This window comes from Triturus cristatus, chromosome 6 (assembly GCF_964204655.1).
Source record: "Triturus cristatus chromosome 6, aTriCri1.1, whole genome shotgun sequence".
NCBI classification, from domain to species: domain Eukaryota; kingdom Metazoa; phylum Chordata; class Amphibia; order Caudata; family Salamandridae; genus Triturus; species Triturus cristatus.
In genome coordinates, this window is record NC_140589.1 from 651,078,267 (window position 1) to 651,099,560 (window position 21,294).

Sequence of the window (21,294 nt, forward strand, 5' to 3'; positions counted from 1 at the left end):
TAAAGCAATAATTATGCAAGTTAAAGGAAACAATATTCTACCTATAATAGTACTACCTATTTTTGCAATAAAATCTTTAACAGCTATCACCTTATTAGCTATTTTAGTCCATAAACTCTCAGCTTCAAGTGGTACTAATTCTTCATGCAAATCAGTAATATTTTTGATATAGACCTTCAGGTCTTTGCTTTCGTCTGGAATGAAAGTGCAACAATGTTGAACTTTCAGCATTCCACAAACTCCACCCTCCTTGGCCAATAAAATATCAAGGGCAAGTCGATTTTGCATTGACATGACACGTACGGCACAAAATTCCGTATTCACTAATAGAAACCCTCCAGCGGTAATTGTCGATAAGCGATCCACCACTGTTGACAATTTCCGAATTCCATAAGCATTTAAAGAAATTCCCACTGCTGGAATTAAAACCCCAAAAATATCACCCACTATTTCAGACCAAGTTTCTCTCTTGAAACGCATTAGTAAATTAATATGTTCTACATCACTTATTTTATCTATATGAAAAATCTTTGGAAAGACCAGACCCACATAACACGTGCCATACCAATGGTCAGGCAACTTGTAATAAGCCTTGTTCCCACAAACATAATACACTCCTGGGAAAACTGTATCTTCTCCACCTCTGAAACCCCAACCTGTTGCAATGAAGTATGTATCATGGCACTCACTAGTCCCAACAAAATATGTATCATATTGGGATTTCCTTCTTGTAATGCAAAGCTTACCCTTCTGTGGTACATCTAGAGCTAAAGTTGGACTAGCCCCATTTCTCAATTCTTTCCCCATCTCAATGTCCCAAATTGTCTCACTCACTTCATATTTCCCTGCTTTCTCATGCATGTTCAATCTCTTTTCCTCTACCATATCCAGGAAAGCTTTCTCCTCTTCTTTCAGACTGCAAGTTAAATTATTCTTAAAAATGTAATCTAATGTTAATCCTTTCTATTCAATAAAAATTTCACCAAAAGTGTTAGCTTCTTTAGCTGGATTCAGCTCTTTGTTCTTTGGCAAATGCCCAAAAATACTATCTCTGTTAGACATCTTATAATCTACTTTCCCTAACAAATAGAAATCACTACTTAATATACTACATGAAATACCATATGTAGCTGGCAAATGATGATAAGTAACACCCTCTGAAACGGATGCAGGTAATTGCATACAAACGTAGCAATCCCTTACTTCCATTTTTTTTTCACATATTCGTACAACAACTTCGAAAAAACATTACTAGAAAAATTATTAATTGACCTATCTTTGTGTATGTAAGTATTACTAATTCTATTCAAAACTACTTTTTGTGAATTCTTCTCTATATCTGTCATATTTTCTGTATGCATCTCAAATGTAACTTTAAAAGTAACTAATAAAACTAAAACTCCCCACAGTAGCATTAATAATCCAGTACAGCAGCAGCACATTCTACACCATCTTTTAAAGAAGGCACATCTACTTTGATTATCCTCTATGTTAGCCATTTTACTACTTTGACCTTGTCTTTTGACTTAGCCTCTACTACTCCACTACTATTATTTCTTTGGATTACTTCAGACAACTGAATTTCAGACTTTCTCTTTTCACTTTTCCTCCAAGTGATTTCTCAGTTCACTCAATTTGGATATTCATCAGTTTTCACTCCTTCTTCTTCAGTAACATCAAATTGTATCAGATCATCCACAACATCTTGTGCATCTGACTCTTCTCCAATGTCAGTCAGGATAACTTTTAAGATTCCTTCTTTTTCCTCAACCACTTTTCTCAAGATCCCCTCCGGATTATCTCGAGTCACTGTTTCTTCTTCTCCTTCTTCAGACAGTGCCACATAAGACCATTCCGGTGATCTGTACTTTTGGTTGGGTCTTCTTATTCTTTTTATTTCCTCAGGTTCTCTTGATTCTTCTTGCTCCTTTCTTTTTACTTCATTTTGACTCGATACTTCATTCACTTGTTCAGCTTTCGATGTATTTGTTCTTATCACTCTGTATCTCAATCTCTTTACTCTGTTGTTAGGCCAACGATCTCCTTTTATCACCTTTTTCGGCCTAATTTCTTTATTATTTCTTTCTCCAATCCAAGTTCTCTTTCTCAGAACTCGACCCTCTGTTTGTTCATTCTCACTCTCATCCAATTCTGTTTCAAGTGCCTTCTGTTTTCTATTTCTAGCAGTTTTCTTTTCCTCCACAGTTTCTTTCACCACTATTTGAGACTTCCCTACTCCTGTCCCTCCTCGGGTCTCCGACACGCAATCTTCTTGCTGTCTACTTGTCCCTTCACCTAGCTCGTCAAGAATGTTCCCTACACCTCCTCGGGGGTCTTCCGCAATCTGTCCCTCTCTATCTTCTTCTGACCCTGCTTCTTCAGGTATAATCTCAAGTGGTTCTTCAGTCTCCTCCTCTTCTGATTCAGGAGTAATCTCTGTGGAATTGCTCTTTTCTCTTCTTTTTTCTTCACTGCTTCTTGAAATTTCAGGCTCTCTTACAGAATCTGATCTCCTTTCTGAGTCTCCCAATGGTTCTCTTGGAGTTTTTTCTGCTTCTTTTCTCACTGGTTCTGGGTCTTCATCATCACTGGAATCTGATTCTTCAAAGTACACTTTACCAGTTCCCTCTTTTGGGTTTGGAACTCTCAGAGTATGACTCGCATGCACCCAGTTTTTCACACCAGCACACTTCACTGCAGTTGTCGTTGTTAGAATGACTTGTCTCGGCCTTCCCCACCTTGGAACTAAGCAATTTCTTCTTCTGTGCACCTTAATCCTCACCCAGTCTCCTGGACTCAGATCATGAGCTTGCTTCTTCTCAAGTGTGGTAGCTTCTTCTCCAACCTGGTGAAACACAGAATGAACTGCGTCAGCCAGGCCTTTACAGTAATCCAAAATCATGTCATCAGTTATTATCATCAACTTATTGACAGGTACAAATGCATGGCGCATTGCACGTCCCATGATTATCTCGTGCGGACTTAAACCAGTAGTTCTATCTGGAGTAGATCTAATAGTCATTAGCACTAGAGGCAAGACGTCCGGCCATTTCATGCCAGTGGCTAAGCACATCTTACCAATCCTGTTTTTGATTGTGCCGTTTATCTGCTCAACCACACCAGAAGCCTCTGGTCTGTATGCACAATGTAGCTTCTGCTGTATGCTTAATGCTTCACAAATCAAACTCATGAGTTCATTATAGAAGTGTCCACCTCTATCAGACTCAATCGTCACTGGAAACCCGTACCTAGGAATCAACTCCCTTAACAGTAATTTTGCCACTGTCACTCCATCATTTCTCCTAGTCGGATAAGCTTCAACCCATCTTGAAAACAAACAGACGACCACTAGAACATACCTCAGTCTATTCACTTGGGGCATTTCAATGAAATCAATCTGCATTCTTGTAAAAGGACCTCCTTCTCTGCCTATTGTTCCCAGACTCACCACTGTCTTTTTCCCAGTGTTAAATTGCTGACAAATCAAACACCTTTGACAGATGCTCTCTGCAATTGTCCTGAACTTTGCATTGTACCAGGTCTGCTTGAACGACCTAATCATCGCATCCCTCCCCAAATGTCCCTGGCCATGATACATCCTTGCCATTGACGACAAAATGGAGTTGGGCATTACTGGTCTGCCATCCCTATAGACCCAAACATGGTCTTTTTCTCTTGGGGCACATCCTGCCTTAATCCAATCTTTTTTCTCTTCCTCTCCTGCCTCATCCTGCAACTGCTTCACTTCATCCCATGTCTCTAAGGCATTAGTAAACATCACAGAGCAAAAAGACATTTCCCCCTCTCGTTTCCTATTAATTGACTGATTCGATTTTGCACAGTATTGAGCAATGTCATTTGCGTACCGGTTTCCAACCGTGATAAAATCCTCCCCTTGTCCATGGGCAGCACACTTTACAACTGCTAACTCCTTAGGCAGCTGTATCGCCTCAAGTAATTTCCCAATCACTTCAGCATTCTTTATTGGAGTTCCACTCGATGTCAAGAAACCTCTTTGTAGCCAAAGCTGGCCAAAATCATGCACCACTCCAAATCCATACTGACTATCAGTCATCACAGTCGTCCTCAAATCTTTCCCAATTTCACAAGCTCTTGTCAATGCCACCAATTCAGCAACCTGTGCAGATTTCACTCCTTTCAATGGTGATGCTTCCATAACCTCTGAAACTTTGCACACCGCATATGCTGCACATAGCACACCATCATCATTTCTCAGGCATGAACCATCCACAAACAACACATGATCACTCTCATGTAAGGGAAGATCCCTTATGTCTGGTCTCGGTTTTGTACAGTAATCAAGCACATCCAAACAATCATGATCATCTTCTGTCTTCACACCCACATTTTCAATATCCGGCAAAAGTGTCGCTGGATTCACATTTACACATCTCTCAAGAGTCACATTTGATGCTCCCAGAATCACTTTCTCATATTTAGTCAACCGACTATGTGACATGTACTGAGTTCTGCTTCTTGTCAAAAGAATTGCCACATTGTGAGGTACGAATACCCTTACAGGATATCCCATTATGATTCCCTCACTCTGTTCCAGACTCCTGCATGTTGCAGCCACAGATTTCAGACAACCTGGTAAACCCACAGCTACAGGGTCAAGTGTCGATGAGAAGTACGCAATAGTCCTTCTCAGTAATCCATGCTTCTGAATTAACACTGAAAGTGCACATCCATTTCTCTCACTGCAGTACAATTCAAACTCCTTTTCGTAGTCAGGCATACCCAAAGCTGGAGCCTCACACATTCTATTTTTAAGCTCTTCAAATGCTGCCATTTGTTCCCCATCTAGTTCCAATGGGTCTGTCATCTCACTTTTTGTCAGTTTAATCAGTGGCTTTGCTATCAGCGAAAAATTAATTATCCACTGACGACAATAACCCACCATCCCCAGAAACATCCTCACTTCTCTCTGGGTCTTTGGAGCTTTCATTTCCCTGATGATTCTGATTCTGTCATCAGTCACTTTTCTCAGACCTTTTTCAATATTATGTCCAAGATAATGCACCTCTTTCTTGCAAAATTGCAATTTGGCTGGAGATACCTTTAACCCTCCATCTGCCAGATGATTCAGTAAAGCTATGGTATCTACTTCACAAGCTTCTCGTGTCTTTGATGCCACAAGTAGGTCATCAATATATTGTACTAGTACTGAATTTTCAGGCATGATCAAACTCTCCAACGATTTTTTCAACAACTGTTTAAATATCGAAGGACTCTCTGTATACCCCTGTGGGATTCGACACCATGCTAAAATACGCTGGCCAAACCTAAATGCAAAAATCGTCTGGCTGTCATGATGCAATGGAATTGAAAAGAACGCATGACACAAATCAATCACTGTATACCACTCAGCATCATGTGGAATCTGATACAGAATCACTGATGGATTTGGCACAATAGGACAACATGCCACCACAATTTGATTAACTTTTCTCAGATCCTGTACGATCCTAAATTTCCCATTAGGCTTCTTTAGCCCCATTATCGGTGAATTACACGGACTACTCAGTAGTTCTCTCAGGACTCCCTGCTGAATCATTTTCTCAATTATAGGAGTTATTCCCTCAATTATTTCTGGTGTCATTTTGTACTGAGGAATGTTAGGATATGTAATTCCCTCTTTCACTGCAATTTTCACTGGATCTACATTATTCATCAATCCCACATCCTCTCCAGTAAAATCCCAAACTTTCCTTTTCACTGTGTCCCTCAGCTCTCGAGGCAAATCCTCTGGATCAAACACAGCGAATGCACCAATTAACTCACTTTCCCTATTTTCTAGAGTCACTCGGTACAAAACATCCTCATCTGGTGTTTCAAAAGCTATTCCATCCGGTGTACAGAAAATTGTGCAGTTCATCTTGCATAACAGATCCCTACCTAACAGGTTCACTGGACTCGTGTCACAGACAATAAATCTGTGCATGTCTGAAAATTTCCCTATCTGTACTCTTACTGGTTCCGTAAGACGTGTTCTGATTTGTGTATTGGCTACACCAACTACTTGGATTGCTTCATCCGAGAGAGGAAGATTTCTAACATCTGTTGACCTGACAGTTGATCTTGTCGCACCTGTGTCTACTAAAAAAGTAACACTCTCTTCATTTATTTTCCCATCCACAAATGGTCCTGCCTGGTCTATTTCTAGAGTTGCACCAAGTATGCACTCTTCCTCCTCTCTTCGGCACCGTCAATAATCACCCTCAGACTCACTCCCTTCATTCTTTAACAAGTACTGTTGTACCTGGTTAGAACGCCTTGGTTTGTTTACCTGCTCATCATTGTAGAATCCCGAATCCTGATTATACTTTTGTGCTCCTCTATTCTGCGGCAAGGGCGGTTTTGGCTCTTGACTCTGCTGTCTCACAACTTTCTGCTGTTGCTGCTGTTGATTATTCCCCTCATTCTGCACCTGTTGATTTAAGGTTTTACCCTCATTATTCACTAATGGTGGATTCGTACAATCATTCCTCCAATGTCCCAATTGGCCACAGTTGTGACAAGGAAACTTCTTTTTTGCTTCCTCAAGATTCCCCTTTCCTTTCCCTGCATATCTAGGTCTATTCCCTGCATTATTTCCTGGATTATTCGCCTGTTCCATCAACTGTGCTTCCTGTCTTTCTGCAACTTTCACTTGTGCCCACATTGCTTTCTCTTTCAGCTTTCTTTGTTTTGCTTCAATTTCATCACTGAAGTATTTAGCATGTCTCAGAATCTCATCTATTTTCTTACTCTGCCAATCCACTGTGTGCTCACGAATTCTCTCACCAATTTCAGGTCTCAGGCCATATACAAATCTGTATACAAAATGACTCAAATCTTTGTCACCCAGGTGTTCATCTCCACTGAATTGTTTAAACGCCAGTATCAGCCTCTCGTAAAAAGCATGAACTGATTCTTTTGCTTCCTGTTGTGTTCTATCTATTTTTACCCAATCTGTCTCTTTTGCAGGTACTTTACTCTTCAGGTATACCATCACCTGATCGTACTTTCTCATTACCTCTGGATCTGGTGCTCCTGTTCTTGGATCTCTTGGATATTCCTCAGTAGGCCAACTCACAACTATTTTACACTCAGTCCACAAATCTGCTGGAACTATTATATCAAACAGACTATTCAGGTCAATCCACAGCACTTTTGACAATTTCACAAACCTATCTACCTGCCTATACCACTCGACGGGCTTTTCTCTCAATCGAGGGAAATCATTCGTAAATGATAAAATATCCTGTCTGGTCCATGGAACATGTACATATCCTCCTCCAGGTATTTCTCTCATAGGATAATTATCCACTGGTTTCTCTTTCTCTCTCACTGGAAAAGCTGAATAAGTTGTCCTATCTTCAGATTCCTCTCTTTTCTTATACCACCTATCCTTCCATTTTTCTACATCTCCCCATCTTCGCAATAATGCAACCATTTCTTTAATCTGTCCTGTTCTACCAGTTGCATTCAAATTTTCGATATCCTTTTCTGAAAAATCCATCCTGTAGGTTTTTTGCAAAGCTTTAACCTTATCAATGTCAACTCCCTTCTCATTCGCTATTGCTCTTAACCTGTCATGTGTATTTCTCGCTCTCCAGGTAATGTTTTTACACATAAACATTAGTTCACCATCATGATGACTTTTAAGAATTTCTGTTGGAACTGTCCCTGTAACAAGCTCTTCTAATTCTACCCGTAACCTAGCCACATCAATTGCTTGTGAATCTTTATCCTTTTTCTGAAGAACTTTCATCCAATCATTCAAATCTTCAGCTGTTATTGCAGTAGTTTTTCTCACTGGAACCACTCTCTTTTGCGGTTCTAAAATTGGCATCCCTGAACAACTAGCTTCACTAGCATCTAATATTTCACTACATGTGCCATGTCTCGATTGTCTCAGGTCACTACTTTCTGTCCTTTTTCCTGAATCTCCTGAAGGACCAACTGAACTTATCAAATTATTCCCAACATATGGAATCACCAAACCATTTTCACCTATTCTCTGCTTGTCAAACACAGGCATAACCGGACCTATTGTTACAGGCACCGTAACAGCTTCCAGATTCTTCGTTAACTCCCTAATCTTCTCAGTCAGCTCTGTTGTAGTTCTAGCTAATTCTCTTGCATTTTCGTCACCACTTCGATTTACTTTCTCCCTGAAAGAATTACCACTTCTTGATTCAGATGTCACATTTTCTGTCTCAATGATACAAACTGTATCTCTTATTGGAGAAACAACTGGTGTACTCTCATCTGGTTCTGGTCTATATGGAGGTGGTCTTTTGTAAATCATGTCATTCAAGACTTCATCCTCATATTCATTAACTCCATATCTTCTCATTTCTGACTCAGGAACCCTCTCTGCTCCTTCTTCAACTGTTCTCATTGGATATAATCCCTCTGACATACTAGCATCTCGCCACCTTTTCATTCGATCATGATGAGTCTCACGATCATGTCTCCTCCCAAACATGTACCTGTACTGTCCTCCAGATCTCTGTTTTTCTCGCTCATGTACTTCCTCTTCCCATTCCACTAAAGCCTCGAACTGTGTAGGTCTTGGTTTCGGGTCAAGACATAACATCTTTTCCCGTAAATTTCTCAACACGGCCAAATTAAATGAACTATGTTCTGGAAATGCTAGAACACCATCCTCTTTAGTATACCTAACCCAATTCTCCAACCATATACAGGTATGATACCCATATCTTGAAGCCATGTAGGATGCAGGTGTTTTCGATGGAGGTAACAATTCACCCTCTCTCGTCTTAACATCTTTATCCTTGTTAAACCACTTTTTAATTTTTCCAAAGAATGTTTTCTTCTTTTTCTCTTCTTGGTAATACATTTTAGCTTTTACCAAAACTCTCTACTCTTTTCCGTATTATAAATATACAATACAGATTTTCAACCAATAACAGCGCGACTCACACTAACGCACCAATCCTGGAGCGTCTACGTCACTAGAATAGCTCTTCCAATCCTTGCGCGTCTCACACCAACGCACCAATCCCAGCGCGAGCACTATTCTGATCTATTATCCAATCAGAGCGCGGTCTTCCTGACGTCAGCAGTCGCTGCAGTCGCTTGTCTCCTGTCACTCGTCTACCCCTCCTTTACAAAATCTTTTCAGTAGACTTCGTGTCAAAATTTCTACAAAATTTATTAGTTACAACATATAAACATCTCCATTGTCTGCTTCGCTAACCACAGAATAGTAAAAGAGATCTATTTCACAAGAACCTCTCGTTGACACAGTAGCACATCCCTCTACTCTGCCCTTCTAACATACATTCATTAACTGTTTCCTCTAGGACTTGTCCAAAGAGTTTTACAATCAACTAAATGTATATACATTCACGCACATTCATACAAGAAAATATAGTACATACATACAGAATCCTGCTTTTCCCGAGAACAGCGAACAACCTGCTCCACTACAGAATTATAATACACATTAAACCAAGCAGCTTACTCTGCCCAGTTCCTCAAACAAGCTCAGAGAATACCTATTACTCCTCCCGCGATAAGCTTTAACGGTAAACCTTACGGATCCCTGGGACTTAAGACCAGAGTTTCACAGATAACCTTCACTACCATACACACTCCTTATATACCAGAAATATATTCTAATAGTAACGTACAATAATGTCACTGATTCCGAACCCAGACAATGTGAATTTTCCTGCATACATACAGGACCAACAATCCCGTCTTTCCCGAGAGCAGCATATACTTCCCTCTGCCCTACTACGGAACTGCTACCAGCTTCCAAATTCCAGAAGCACTACATATAACTCAACATGACAACTCCAACATATAGTATTAGTACATATACCAACATCAATAATCAATAATCAATATGTAATCTAATCAGATCAAGACAATCATCAATAACCATCCTCTGCTACCAGGAAATTGATAGAGATCAGGGTGTATATAATATCCCTACTTCCACAGATAGAGTAATCTCACAGTTACACGCACATACATTCTTCATACACTAGGGCCCATTTCACTAACATACACTCAAATACTCTACCAGCAATAACCTGTGGAAAGAAAACTCCTAAACACCCTGCATCTATATCGGGGTCGATAAGATCTGGTTATTGAGACTGCCCTTAAACATAATCTAAACAATCTATACAATGATAATCAAAATAGGATACTCAATAATTGACAAGAAATAATAACCAACACCATATTCAAAATTATATTGCTTTATCTAAAATTAGTCAAAGAAAATCAATCAGAATAAATCATTTTTCTCATAGTTACCTATTCTAGCTAAATGTCAGAACGGGTCAGGACAAGTCTCTCGGTAAAGTCTCTCAAGACGAAGTCCTCTCAGCAACGATCCTCACCAACGCAGATTCGGAACGCGGCAAAGGCAAATGGCAGGTGGCAAAGCCCTCTCTAGGCTAACAATTCTTATAGCAAGTCGAACAAAGGAAAATATAATTTGTATTAACTTCTTCCGTCAAACCTCTGAGCAAAGCGAGAAGGAAAGGATGTAGCATCGCTACATTTGAAAATCTCCGCTCAGGAAAAATCACAAAATAAACATAACGGAACAGGAACCAAAAAATAAATTTGTATCTTGTGACTTCCACGTCTCCTCGGCAATGAGATCACAGTTCAGAGTCTTTCTTTAAAGCTCCTTTGTTTCCCAAAGCTGCCAAGGACGCTTCATTCATTTGGAGATCGCCCAAAACTGCTGCTGTCCTCACAGAAAATTTCAACCAGGCAAAGCAAGGACTGTGGTCAGCTGACTTCAGGACCATATTCAGCAAGGCTCTCTCTCGTCACAGATTTCTACTCGAAGCCAGGTTTTACATATCGGCCATCTTTGTTTAGGCCACAATAGGCCACAACAGACCATCTTAATTAAAAGAGACAAAAACAACGTTACCACAGCATAGTGATTGAACAGTGTTAACCCCACTAATACCCTTATGTGTATGCAATTATCTAGCTCTTGCAACATAGAAAAGCATTAATTCGAAAAGCGTTTCGTGCTTAAAAAATAAACAGCACTCAGCAACGTTTAAACATGAAAACATGCACATTATTATTAAATAGCACACTTATGCATTCCCACGTGTAATTCTCTCTTGTTAAAACAAACGAATTGATTAGTATAAACACTTACACAAGACAAATAATTAATAATTTAATAATTAATAAATTAATATAACAAATAGACATGCCAGAGCTTCAAAACCCAATTAATTTTCAAACTGAAAACTCTGCTCTAGCATCACACATGGCAGTATACTTGTATGTTGACCAAAGGTCCAGGAATAACACAGGAAGAAGAGTGTGGAAAAGCCATGTGTAGCATGCCATGTCAGCATAGGACCCAGACTTGTGCAAATGTTAATACTGGATAATATTGTGACACCAACTGTACAAAACACGTATGTCTCAGTCACACTGGCAGTCTACGTACACACATAAACATAGGTTTACCGCCGCATTGATCGATGTAACCAATATGATGGCTTACCTGTTCTGTGGTGGAAGTAGCCCAAATGAAAAGCTGTGGACTCCTTCTAGGGTGCCTATGATGGTCTCCATCCCCGCCTGCACCTCATCTTCCAGCTTCCACTGGAAACATACCGCTCACCTTTGGAAGGCTACTTGGGGGTCCTGGGAGTTCACAGCTGGGATTAAACTGGAGGATGGGCATGTCCTGGTAGGCGGTTCACCTGGAGACCCAGCAACGCTGTCGTCCTATGCCGTGACTGGAGAAGGTGTTCCAATGGAGTACATGAGTTGCTGGAAGGTGTCATAGTCCATGGGGTGCACCATGGTGCAAGGGTGCCTGCATTGTAAAGCAGGATTGTTTTTGGGGAACCACCTGCACAAACACAATCCTGTGAGGAATTTTCCTTTTTCTATGTGTGCTGCAGAACACAGCACACATAGAAAGAGAAAATAATGAGAGATATTTTGCCTTAGAGGATTGTTTTTGTGCAGGAACAAGATCCTTCCTGCACAGAAACAATAATGTCAGCAACGCAGGCACGCAGCGCAGAAAGGTGGCTTGCTGTGCTTGGCTGCGTGGAATTATGATTAAAATGTCCCCTGGGTAGCCAGAGTATTTGACACAATCCCAAGTCTACCACTAATGGTAAATCTGAGCATATGCCAAAATCCATAGGTGGATGTGTGGGAACACCCACATTCCACCCATGGAATGCCTCTTGGCATGGAGTAAATCAATGCAGCAATTTGTGCTGAGTAGCGTAATTCTAGATTTACCAAGCCATGCAAGGCCAGGCAAGGAGACCTTGCATGGCTTGAGGAATTTAATTTAGTAGTTGCATCACCCTTGTGCCTCATTGCTTGGCACAAGGACGATGCAGCTGCTTGATAAATATGCCCCTGGATGTCCTTAACTGTCTTAAACAAGCATTGAAAATGCAACAGGTCTCGCCTTTGGTTAAGTTAAAGCCATTTGCTTTGCTAATGGTATTGTATAGCAAAGAAAATGGCTTTAACTTAATAAAAGGCGAGAGATACTGCATTGTTAATGCTTGTTTAAATATTGCCGCATGTCTTCAGTTGCACATCACACTGCCTTCTGCGTGAGTATAGGACTGCCGTCTAAACTTGCCCTTCGAATATCTTTTCAAAACATTGAGCGGGGAATGTGTAAGACATAAATAACTCTCCTGCAGGAGTGACACACGGGTGGTGAAGCTGTATTGGACTGGAATCCAGGGAAAATAAAGCATTTAATAGCGCTGTCACATGGTACTGCAACTCAAAGTCTATTTGGAAAATCAAAAATACAGCAACTCTGCGGCGTTAGGCGGCTACAGATTCAGTGCTGACTCTCAATCTTTGTGTGGAAATGAATGCCCAGTGCACAGTCCATGAAACCTGCAGCTGCCGGTGTGCTCTCTAAATATCACAAACAGGGGTTTAAGTGGAATGAACAAACGGGAGGGGATCTCTCAAAGGGGCGTGGCCGATGTAATTATGGGAGTGGCTTAAAACGCCTAAGCTTAAAATCTGTGCATAGCATAGTGAGCGGCCGACTGGTATTTCACTGTTTCTGTCATTGCACACAGATATATAATACAACAAATAACATTACACCTACAACAAGCCAGGACTATTGGCTTTGTCTGTGGTTGTTAGTGGCGTAAGATAAATAAGCAACAACTATGGCTTTGATGGGAGCTGAGGGCACAAACTGGCAGTTGAAACCACCCTCACCCCTCTCCCAGTGACAGACAAGCAAAGGCAGGCGGGGGGGATTGAGAAGAGAGAGAGAGAGAGAGAGAGACTTTGCAATCCGTGGGACTTGGGCACTGCTGTAGTGAGCAGCTCCTTTTTTTAAAATTAATTCCAGACAATGCAACAAAAGGTCTGAAACCCCCACAGAGTTTCGATTTTGAGCGAAATAAGACGGCGACTAAGAGTGCCTGGCGCGTGTTATTTTCAGAGCGCACGCACGAGAGCGCATCACCTCAGACGCTTTGTTTACAGGTGAGCGCGCTCAAATTCACATCAAATTAGTTAGAATGATAGATTTAATACCGCATGCAAAAGGAGAAGGAGTAAAAAAGAGAGGACGTGAAATACAAATTGCCCCGTATTGTGCATCACTGAATGGGCATTTTAAGCGCGTCAATGTAACTTATTTTTTCAAATGCATTGAAAATTATTCTGATACACGGCGCGTGAAAAAAGAAAGAATAGAAGGATGCGATGTTTTTATTTACAGACACAGCCTCCAGTGAGGTTGTGGTGTTGCTTACGTTCTGTAACAATGTTTTTGTGACAGAGAGGGTGCTGACGCTGGCGCTGCTCGAGGCTCTGTCTCCTGCGCCGGCTTCCTTCAACTCTGGGTCCGTCGCGCGCGCACTGTTTAAAGTGAAAGCATGCCGGAGCTAGAGTTGAAGGAAGCCGGAATGAACAAGATGGCGGTGGACTGTTCACAGTCCGTAGGGGCACGCGCATGCTGTCTGCATTGGACAGATGGCGAGAGCAGCCATCTTTGTCCATGCTGGCGCATGCAGAGGACGTGAAATACAAATTGGCCCGTATTGTGCATCACTGAATGGGCATTTTTTAAGTGCGTCAAAGTAACGTATTTTTTCAAATGCATTGAAAATTATTCTGATACACGGTGCGTGCAAGAAAAAAAGAACAGAAGGATGCAATGTTTTTATTTACATACACTGTCTCCAGTGAGGTTGTGGTGTTGCTTACGTTCTGTAACAATGTTTTTGTGACAGGGAGGGTGCTGACGCTGGCGCTGCTTGAGGCTCTGTCTCCTGCGCCAGCTTCCTTCAACTCTGGGTCAGTCACGCGCGCACTGTTTAAAGTGAAAGCACGCCGGAGCCAGAGTTGAAGGAAGCCGGCGTGAACAAGATGGCTGCTGACTGTCCACAGTCCGTAGGGGCACACGCATGCTGTCTGCATTGGACAGATGGCGAGAGCAGCCATCTTTGTCCATGCAGGCGTGTGCATGCAAGCCCTCGGCAGAATCGATTCCAAAAGGTTTCTCTGACGAGAGCAACGTATGCGCTGCTCTTCGCCAGGCGAGACCTAATAAAAATGGCAGTAAGACGGACAGCTTACTTTTATACAATCAGCCCCAACTCTGGGGTCTTCACAGTTGGCCAGAAGAGCTTGGCAACTGTTCTACTCCTATGCAGGTGGTTAATGATTTGGGTTTCTGGTTGGATGATCAATTGACTATGGAGCTACACAAAGGCACAAGACAGGGGTACCCAATGTTACTTGTGCTCACGATGGAGCCCCTGGCGACCTGGGTCCACCAAGACCCATTTTTAAGGGGTATAGGAAGAGAGGGAGACTGGGAAGAGCAAATATCTCTGTATGGAGATCACATACTGCTGTATGCCACACAGCCCAGTAAGACAGTTGACAGGCTGCTGCACATTTTTCATTTATTTGGTAACTATTCTGGATACCAAATTAAGTAGGATAAGTCCCTGATTTTCACCTCACTGGAGATATCCCTTCCTTGTTTTTGAGGTGTGAAGCTCTGACAGTGAGAGATGGGTTCACATTATTAGGTATTTATATCAAAAGGAGGGAAGATGAATTTTTGGGTCAGAATATACTTACACAGTTAGAAAAACTGCAGAACGATGTGGGGCATATGAGGAGACTCCAGTGTCCCTGATGGGTAGGACTGTCCTCTTTAAGATGATTGCCCGACTGCGCTCATTCTATGTTATGTAGAACACCCCATAAAAGACTTTTTCCAGTAGATCAACAGTGAGCTGTGTAAGCTCCTGTGGGATAGGGCTACATCTGGAAGAGCATTGTGCAAGTTCCAGAGGGAGGTATTTGAATTGGGCTTGATGATCCCAGATATTCGGAAATATTATTGGGCAGCCAAACTCATAGCAATCAATCACTGGGTATACACTGATGGAGATGAACCAGCCTATCAGGTGGAATATCAAGCAATGGTAAAATGGGGCTACCCAGCAGTGCTGTACCAAAAAAGGCAGGAAGGTCAGCTGCTAGTCCACATGCAAACTGTGGTTCGTATCTGGCATGAGGCCAAAAGGTTTTTGGGCTGGAACGGCACACCTATGGAATGGATCCCGCTCTGGGACAGCAATTTGCTGGCAGAGGAGGGAAATCAACAGGGATTCCACAGGTGGGGACTCCTAATTCGTGATTAACTTGGGGATATCTGGATAGGCCAGATACTAATATTGTTTGATGATTCGAGGGCAGACTACCAGATGACTGATAATGAGTTTTTGATACTTACAACTGTGACATGCATTGCGACGCCACATTAAAAAGGGGGAACAGCTGCCAGAATACACTCCCTTTGAGGACCAACTACTGCTTGACCCAATGAAAGACAAAGCTACCTCCCTAACTTATAGGAAACTCATGAACATCTCGGCAGGCCCACTGGTCACCCTAAGGGAGTCGTGGGAGGCCGATATGGGGCTACTGGAAGATGATGATTGGATGGAAGCAATCCAAAGCCCCCAAGAGATAGCTATTCAAGCCTGCTTCCGGGTAATACTGCTGAGCATTCTGGACAAATCCAATTCCTCTAGATCATCCTTGTGCAAGTTGGGGAAAGTGACACAGATTTATGCTCCAGAGGCTGCAGGGCAGTGAGATAACTTTTCCACATTCTCTGGGGCTGTCCCAACATCCTGCAGTATTGGAGTGAGATAACACAGGTCATGACTAGAGTTACGGGTTTAGACCTCCCGATGGAAGCTAGGTGGCATGTGCTATGTGTGATGGATAGGAGGTTTGACCTAAATAACACAAAACATGGCTGATGTTGGCAGTTGGGCTAGCGAAACTGAATATCGCAAGGGCATGGGCACGGGTGCGGTCCACTCTCCTGGAGTGGCAAATTGGGAGGCAGACCTAGTTGGTGTCGGCAGGCCAAAAAGTTCATCTATAGGAGCTGAGGATGCCCAAGAAAACAGAAAAAGTATGGGACCTATGGGGGGAGTATAGGGGCCATTTGAGTGACGCCTTGGAAGGGATACAGACATGTTAATAATTAAGTTTGAGTGGGGATCTGACCTGTGTGGAGAGGTGACAACTATATGATAATGGGTCCCTGTTGTACATGACTTTAATAGATATTGTAAAGGTGGTGTGATTCATATTTTCTATTCCCGGACATGATTTTCATGTATGTACCTGACCCTGTGTGCTGAGCATTTGTTTAATAAAAAGATGTAAAACTGTATTTTTTACTATGGATCAGCAACTTATTAAGGTATCTTCATGCTCCTTCAGTCTACTAAAATGCCTAAGAAAGACCCTCTGGCTTCTACCTCCAGATACCTAAAAGTATAGGTGGGCGGACAACTCCGTTCCGCCCACGGAATGTGCAGAGATTTGCCCTTCCGCCTTCCGCGATAATAGGCGGAGAAACAGGGCAAATCTCCGCACACTCGGAAATAACGAAAGTTGGCTTCCCGCCTCCCGCCCGCATTATTAAATACATTAATAAAGTCATTTTTAAATAACCTTACCTCATCGGCGGCGTCCCCGGGCTTCCATCCTCCTCCAGTGCGTCTTCTTCTGGGTACTGCGCATGCGCGGGAGCCCACGCATGCGCATTCCTCGGCAGGAATGCGCATGCGCGGGCTCCCGCGCATGCGCAGTTCCCAGAAGAAGAAGCGCTGGAGGAGGATGGAAGCCCGGGGACGCCGCCGATATGGTAAGGTTATTTAAAAATTGCTTTATTCATGTATTTAATACTGCGGGCGGGAGGCAGGCGGGAGGCGGGATGTGCATAACGGAACTATGCGGAGAGTGTGGAGATTGGTTCCATCTCCGTGCCTCTCCACGTAGGTCCCTTACGCACATTACGCCCACCCTTAAAAGACTGTTGTTCAGGGCCTTATAAATTCCAGACTTAACTACAGCAATAACCTATATTTAGGTGCAACTGATTCTAGGATAAAATGGTTGCAAATTGTGCAAAATGCTGTTTCCTGACTTCTCTGTCATATCCCCCACAGCGCTTCTGTTTCTCAACATCTCTGTGCATTATATTGGCTTCCCATAACCAAATACATTAACTATAAGGTGTTATGTTATGTGTTTAAAGCAATGCATCAGGCCAGTCTTGTTTATATTTGCGGAAGCAGAAAATCCCAGGGATTAAAAGACTGTTTACCAGCTTTAAGGCTAACCCCTTCCGCTCCATCAGCCAATCATCGCACGCTGCTTTCCTGAAAACAAGATCACTCCTCATCTTTTCACACAAATACAATAGTCCTTAGACTTCAGTGTTACATCATCAACTAAATGATGGTTCACTGACAGACTATCGACCCAAAAAATATCCCCATACATAAATATCGAGTTATTAATATCAATGTAAAAAATATCGACATCCTATATTTATTATTGTAAGTACAAAAATATCAGTGGAAAAATGTAAGAAATATTGTTGTACAAAATATCGATTTTAATATATATGTAAACAATAATATTAAATATCTAAAATAAGAAAATTAACTTTAACATTATTTATTAGATTTAATATACATTTTAATTATTATAACAAATATATTTAATTAAAAAAAATTAAACATACGTATATAAAATGTAATATATATATTTACTTCAAAACAATTAATAAACTATTTATTTGAATTTATTTTATAATTGTATTTATAAAAATGTATACATACATATATATATAAATACACCAATAACATAAAATCAAAAAAACAACAATATATTATAAATTAAATCATTAAACTATTTAAAAGTCTTTAAAATTAAATTTTCAACTTCAGTGAATGCAACAGTAGATAAAGTGTCGGATAGCGGAGGGGTAAAAATTACTATTCCCACTCCAGTGTGGGCAACAGTAGGGAGAGTGCTGGATAGCGGTGAGGTAAAAATTTGTATTCCTACTCCAGGGTGTGCAAATAGTAGGAAAAGTGTTGGATAGCGGAGGGGTAAAAATGTATATTCCCACTCCAGTGTGTGCAACAGTAGGGAAAGTGTTGGATAGCAGTGGGGTAAAAATTACTATTCCCACTGCAGTGAGTGCAACAGAATGGAAAGTGCTGTATAGCTTAGGGGTAAAAATTACTATTCCCACTCCAAAGAATGCAACAGTAGATAAAGTGTTGGATAGTAGAGGGGTAAAAATTACTATTCCCACTCCAGTGAGTGCAACAGTAGGGAAAGTGCTGCAAAGCGGAGGGGTAAAAATTAATATTCCCATTCCAGTAAGTGCAACAGTAGGGAAAGTGTTGGATAGCGAAAGGGTAAAAATTACTATTCCGACTCCAGTGAATGCAACAGTAGGGAGAGTGCTGGATAGCAGAGGGGTAAAAATTACTATTCCCACTACAGTAAGTGCAACACTAGGGAAAGTGCTGAAAAGCGGAGGGATAAAAATGAATATTCCCACTCCAGTAAGTGCAACAGTAGGGAAAATGTTGGATAGCGGGGGGGGGGTAAAAATTACTATGGGTAAAATTTACTATTCCCACTCCAGTGAGTGCAACAGTAAGGAAAGTGCTGGATAGCGGAGGGGTAACAATTAGTATTTCCACTCCATTGTGTGCAACAGTAGGAAAAGTGTTGGATAGCGGAGGGGTACAAATTTCTATTCACACTCCAGTGTGTGCAACAGTAGGGAAAGTGTTGGATAGCAGAGGGGTGAAAATTACTATTCCCACTCCAGTGAGTGCAACAGTAGGGAAAGTGCTAAAAAGCAGAGGGGTAAAAATTAATATTCCCACTCCAGTAACTGCAACAGTAGGGAAAGTGTTGGATATCTGAGGGGTAAAAATGACTATGGGTTAAATTTACTATTCCCACTCCAGTGTATGCAACAGTAGGGAAAGTGCTGGATAGCAGAGGGGTAAACATTACTATTCCCACTCCAGTGTGTGCAACAGTAGGGAATGTTCTGGATAGCAGAGGGGTAAAAATTACTATTCACACTCCAGTGAGTGCAACAGAAGGGAAAGTGCTGGATAGCGCAGGGGTAAAAATTACTATTCCCACTCAAGTGAATGGAACAGTAGGGAAAGTGTTTGATAGCGGAGGGGAAAAAATTACTATTCAAACTCCAATGAGTGCAAAAGTAGGGAAGGTGCTGGTTAGCTTAGGAGTAAAAATTACTATTCCCACGCCAAAGAATGCAACAGTAGATAAAGTGTTGGATAGCAGAGGGGTAAAAATTACTATTCCCACTCCAGTGAGTGCAACAGTAGGGAGAGTGCTGTATAGCGGAGGGATAACAATTAGTATTTCCACTCCAGTGTGTGCAACAGTAGGAAACGTGTTGTATAGCGGAGGGGTAAACATTTCTATTCCCACTAAAGTGTGTGCAACCGTAGGGAAAGTGTTGGATAGCAGAGGGGTGAAAATTACTATTCTCACTCCAGTGAGTGCAACCCACAACCCGCTACAGAACTAAAAGCTTAAAATTAAAAGATTTTTTTTTACAACTACTAAAAATTGAACACATAAAAAATACAAACTATTTTTATACACAAGAACATACATCACATGCATATCAAATATACACTAAAATACATAACAATAATAAAAAATGATATTTTTAAAAACTGAGGGGGATATTCTCAAGAACATGTGATAATTATCGCAAAAATAGCTTAATGCAACTTTGCACATCGCAGTCTATCCCGCGAAAATAATGCTGTGTTAATGTTGTATTCTCAACCTGGCGGCACCATGCGATAGTCTCACGATAACGCGCCAAATGACCACGTTAAAATTAACGTGGCGCCGTAAAAACACGAAACGGAATTGCGAAAAAAGATGCGATGTGGCCAATCGCGATACAAAAATCAGCGATAACCAGCGACAGGCCTGCAATTCCCACGCGTCATGCAGGAAAATGCACTATAAAAGCAGAACAACAAAAAAAGCTGCATAGCACCATGGATGCACCCGACTGAGTGCAGAGGACAACGCGAACCCCACAAGCTCCACAGATGACCAGCAAGGAACCACGGGGTTGGGGAAGGCCACGGAGAAGAGGAAGAGGAAGACGCGGTTCAGTCCGCAGGAAAACAGGATCATCGTTACGGAGGTGATAGAACACTACCAACAACTGTTCAGCACCTCCAACGTGTTATTGGCAACAAAGACGCGAATATGGCAGACAATCTTGGACCATGTGAATACAGTTGCAGCGTTGAGGAGGAAAATGGAAGAGGTCGAGGTGCTGGAATGATGTGAAGGGCAAAACCAAGAATAAACTCGATGCCAACATGAAAGCAGCAACGCTTATTGGAGGTGGGGGTCCAGCTGCACACCAAGAGCTGGATGATATGGAGAAAATGGTGTCCACAGTCATCATATGGGATACGGTGCCAGGAGTTGGGGATCCGGACACTGCTCAACATGACCTGACAGCATCAACAGGGTGAGTACCGACCAGGGACTGGGGGGACAGGGGGAGATGGGCACAATGGCACACATGCCCAATTAAGTAGAGCACACTGCACACCCACAATGTCTCTGGATCATGTCCCTGATCCCCGTGGCACACTGCAGCACACATACAAACACCAAGTAGGTCCCTGTACCCCATGCCCCAAAGAGGTCCCACGCCATACATCACCAATCGCACCACCAACACATGCACACATGCGAAAGCCAGAAAAGATGCGTATTTGTGAGCCACACTGACAATGAAAGTGACTTGACATGATGATTAGCATGGCTGCAGTCCAATCATCATGACATTGTGCACGCCACGACACTGAGGTGGCT